General features: G+C 37.5%; 1 protein-coding gene across 2 annotated transcripts in view; it reads right to left on the bottom strand.

Moving 5' to 3' along the window:
• Positions 1–1,784, bottom strand: part of LOC307264257 (CCR4-NOT transcription complex subunit 3-like) — a 44,250-nt gene extending 42,466 nt beyond the window's left edge. For both annotated transcript variants that reach the window (XM_080045603.1, XM_080045602.1), the window contains exon 1: positions 1,647–1,784. The gene's annotated coding sequence lies outside the window, so the exon portion shown is untranslated. The remainder of the gene's footprint in view (positions 1–1,646) is intronic.
• Between the last annotated feature and the right edge of the window lie 3,216 nt (positions 1,785–5,000).

The following is a 5,000-nucleotide window of genomic DNA, read 5'->3' on the forward strand; positions in this document are numbered from 1 at the left end:
AAGAGAGTAAAGTATGTCCCAATAGTATGCCTACTGCATCCTAACTAGATTATTTTTATCGTCGGATGTAGTATGTAGAATAGAAAAAAGAAAGAGTATGCGATTCGGAACGCAACCACAGTTTAGACAATACATCCTCCAAAATCACCATAAATTTTTTTAAATGTAACTGCGACAATTTAAAAGCTAAAAATGAACAGTAGGACTTGGATGGAAGTGGAATGCATTGCGGGGTTTAATCCTGCTGCCGCACTGAACCACCAACTGTGTCAACATAAAACACACACGCAAAAATACACACACACTCAGCTGCTGCACGTAACTCAGACAATGGGGAATGCTGGTTGTAGTTATTGAAGTAAGTAGGGTTGGAAAATCACCCATTTTTTATTTTGTTTTAATGGTGGGATAACAGTCTTGCTTATCAATTTTTTTTGTGTGTTTAAAAAAAAATTGTATTGACTTTTCTAATGCGTATTCTATGCTTGATTTTTATTTATTTTTAACCTTTATTTATACAGGTAAATCCCATTGAGACCGAAGACTCTTTTGCAAGGGAGACCTGTTTTCCTTTCCCACGTTACCATTCACACACACATTTATTTTAATCTTGTATGTATGTATGTATGTATTTCGTGACCCTGTGTAGCACTTTGAACGGGCCGAATTGTGTCTGAATTTTGCGATAGAAATAAACTTGCCTTGCTAATGTTGTTTTCTAAAATAGCTTGTGGTTTTGCTTGCAGTAATGTTGACTTACGTTTTGGAGTAATTTTAAGAGTTTTAAGAATAGGCTATTTAGATGATTTTCAAGATAATGTTGTAAAGTGTAATTTATTTTGAGCAGGACAATCGTGACATGACATTTTCACATAGTTCCATGTCTAGCAAGCAAGGAAACGCTATTTAAACCTGACCCCAAAAAAATGCGTATGATTCCATATTTGGCGCACAAGAGTAACCGATTTGTTTATATAAAAAGTGTCTTTTACGGCCATTTTAGGATTTTTTAAGAATATTTTCATGATAATCGGGATACTATCATGTTTATTCAGCCCTGGAAACCCATGAAATCATATGTTAAAGATCATCCAAGGCCCCATTAACCCGATTACATAAAATATATATAACCCCCCAACAAAAATGCAACATTAATTTGTAGCCTAAATTCGCGTTACTTTTCCGAACAGGTGCACACACATATGGGTCACAGAGGGCCTCACACACTTTCACACTTTGTACTTGAGTTTGTAGACACTTTTAAACGTGGTTTTTAATAGTGAAATATAAAGAGAGATAGTAATTTAACTTGGACTCTGTCTCGACTGTAGCTTGAACCACGCGGCGGTGAAAGGACCGACGGGACAAACATTTGTTACCGGGGATGTTTATAAACAAAGCGGGCATCTTTGGACAAAAGCAACCGCGAAAAACACCAACATCCGAGCGTACACACTTTTAAACGAACTCTCCATTTACTACAGAACAAGTGCATCTTTCTGACGTTTGAATACAATGAGTACACGTTGTTTTAGTCTCAGTTTAAATATGGGAGACAATTTTTTTTTTTTTTTCGGAAAGCGGCGGTAGAAAATTAAGACAAAAAGGACACGAATTCATCCCCCTTGAGCTTGCAACAAATGTACCTGTATGTCATCCGAGTTACGCTATCTTTCCTCAGTCTTTTCCGCCTCGGTAAATCTTCCAGTATGAAACTATAAGGGGTATTTTTCTATCTTAAAAAAAAAAATCTGTCAATTTTTTTCGCTAAACAATCACTCCGCACATCCAAGATGGCTACCAGGAACACCTCCTCCTCCCCCGTTCTCTGGAGTCCCGCCCCTCCTCGCCTGTGATTGGTCGGCCGCGGTGAATCCCGTTCTCCCATTGGTCGAGCCGTTGTTTGTCAAGCGAGATTGGTTTTACTACTTCCGGCAAAACTCCCGCTGTGATTGGACGTTTGGGAAGGTGAAAGGGTAAACTGAGTTTTGTCAGCCGTGGGGTGTTCTGGGAAATTGAGTTTTAGACAGACATACAGAAAGCATGAAAGACAGACAGACAGACAGACAGACAGACAGGCGGACGGACGGACGGACGGACGGACGGACAGACAGACAGACAGACAGACAGACAGACAGACAGACAGATAGATAGATAGATAGATAGATAGATAGATAGATAGATAGATAGATAGATAGATAGATAGATAGACTCTGAATAGCCTATAAAAAAAACAACAACATTGTCTTTTTCTACAATGGAAAACACAAGGAGAAATGCTGTTTCTCTTGGTTTTCATATATATTCAATACATCCCATTTAATTTGGCTGATAAATGGAAGGCTGAAGTAAAGTAAGAAAATAATCAGTTATTTTATTTTATTCCCGGTAAAGGGTTTTTACTGGGAGTTTTTTCTCAGCCGAGCTAAGGGTGTAAGGGCAGGGTGTCATATTGTATCATATATCATATTGTATGAAATGTAAAGCCCACTGAGACAAATGTGTTTGTGATTTTGGGCTATACAAATAAAACTGATTTGATTTGATTTTGATTTATCAGGCTACATAATTTCATTTTCCTTTATTTATCCTCGAATGATCTATTGAGGGGGTGAGTACAAATACACTGTGTGCACAATTATTAGGCAAGTTGTATTTTTGAGGATTCATTTTAATATTAAACAACAACAGTGCTCACGGTCAATCCAAAATGTGCATACTAATAGTTGCCTAATAATAGCAAAACATACTGTATATATATATTCTCGTAAGAAAGACAAAACCTCACTTTTACTTTCGTAAACATTCAGGTTTAGGTTCATTAACATTTTGGATTGACCGAGAGCACTGTAGTTGTTCAATAATAAAATGAATCCTCAAAAATACAACTTGCCTAATAATTGTGCACACAGTGTAGAATACACACACACACACACAATGCAAATACACAACAAGCTGACAAAGGGACACGCACACATTAAACACTTTATCTATTCAAACACCGTATTGAATATAAGATCCTCCTCAATACATTCAATGCCATACATAACCTCGCCCCCCCCATATCTGTCTGACCTCATCCAAATCAATACTCCCAGCCGGTCACTTAGATCCGCCTCCTCCATCAACCTACACGTCCCCCCAGCTCGTCTGTCCACCATGGGGGCTCGAGCTTTCAGCCGCTCCGCCCCACGCCTCTGGAACAGCCTTCCCCCGGACATTAGAAATATGGACTCACCTCTCACCTTCAAATCAAATCACATTTATTTAGGCAGGCATACTCACCCATGGACTGAAAATCTGCTGCAAGCTCTGTGCTTTTTAAACTTGTTTTAATTGTGTTTTTGCCTTGTTTTTGCTTGTTAGGCGACCTTGAGTGCCTTGAAAGGCGCCATATAAAATAAATGCATTATTATTATTATTATTATTACTTTTACTATTAGGGGAATAAATGGCCACTCCTCCATACCAGACTGCCCTAGGCCGATAATACTGAACTTCATATTAGGGGTTATAATGAAAATCTACAGGTGAAACTCATATAATTAGAATATCATGGACAATTAATTGGAATTGAGGCAATAATTCATGCAAAATGGACCCAAACCAACTACTGAGTACATATGGATGGCTATACGTTATAGAGGGCCGACATTTCTGTATTTAAAATCCCTTTTTTTATTGATTTCATGTCATATTCAACATTCCTGAGATTTTGAATTTAGGGGTTTTCATAAGCACTAAATTATAATAATCAAAATTATAACAAATAAAGGCTTGAAATATATCTCACTTTGCATGTAATGAGTCTATATAATACATTATTTTCACCTTTTAAGTTGAATTACTGAAATAAATAAACTTTTGCAGGATATTCTAATTTTTCGAGTTTCACCTGTATGTGGGCTCAGGTCATAACACATGGGCATTACTCCCTTCTGCCACTGGAGGGCGGCGCAGTCAGTGAAACACACAATTAAAACCTTGTAGTATGCTCTCACTGAATTGAATCAGTTGTCTGTATCAGTGTAAGTTGTGTTTGTGTGTGTGTCTCAATGTGTGTGTGTGTGTGTGTGTATCAATGTGTGAGTGTGTGTCTGTGCCTGTGTGTTTATGTGTGTGTCTAAACTTCTGTTATGTGTGTGTCTCAGTGTGTGTGTGTGTGTGTGTCTAAACTTCTGTTATGTGTGTGTCTCAATGTGTGTGTGTGTGTGTGTGTGTGTTAACTTAGTTGTAGGATTGGATCATATTGTTGCATTCAACCTAAAGTCCAGAGAAGAGAGACCATAGAAATGCTTGAAATGTAAACAAAAGTGTAGTGTTTGTTTACACACGTTTCAAGAATGTAAAAAATCAAAAAACAAACAATTAAATCAAACACTTAAAGCTGCAGTGTGTAGAATTGTGGGTTTTATTTCCTAGCAGATTTTGTAGAAAGTAATTATAATATCCATAAGTACATTTAATTTAGTGCATAATAGCTGAAAAACATTTTTTGAATACATTTTTTCCCCTTAGAAAGGGTCTCATATATGTCCATATTTCTGCATATTTTGGACCAAGGCCTAGTGCCGCCATCTTGAAAGTGTCATAGTTGGAATGTCATCAGGTGCATTGTTTAAAATTTAGAATTGTTCTTGTCCTTGAAGGCCACTGTAGCTTCTGTTATTATTCAGAAGGGTTGGGGTTACCCAGGGAGTGTTGCATTCTAGAACTTTCTTGATGATGTCATATTACACACTGCACCTTTAAAGGTGCAGAAAGTTCTACAAAGTTCTAGAATGCAACGCTCCCTGGGTAACCCCAACCCTTTAGAATAATAACAGAAGCTACAGTGGCCTTCAAGGACAAGAACAATTCTAAATTTTAAACAATGCACCTGATGACATTCCAACTATGACTCTTCCAAAATGGCGGCCACTGGCCTTGGTCCAAGATATGCAGAAATATGGACATATATGAGACCCTTTCTAATGGAAAAAAAAATAATTCAAAACTTT

The sequence above is a fragment of the Ammodytes marinus genome (genome assembly GCF_949987685.1).
Source record: "Ammodytes marinus genome assembly, chromosome: 17".
NCBI classification, from domain to species: Eukaryota; Metazoa; Chordata; class Actinopteri; order Uranoscopiformes; family Ammodytidae; genus Ammodytes; species Ammodytes marinus.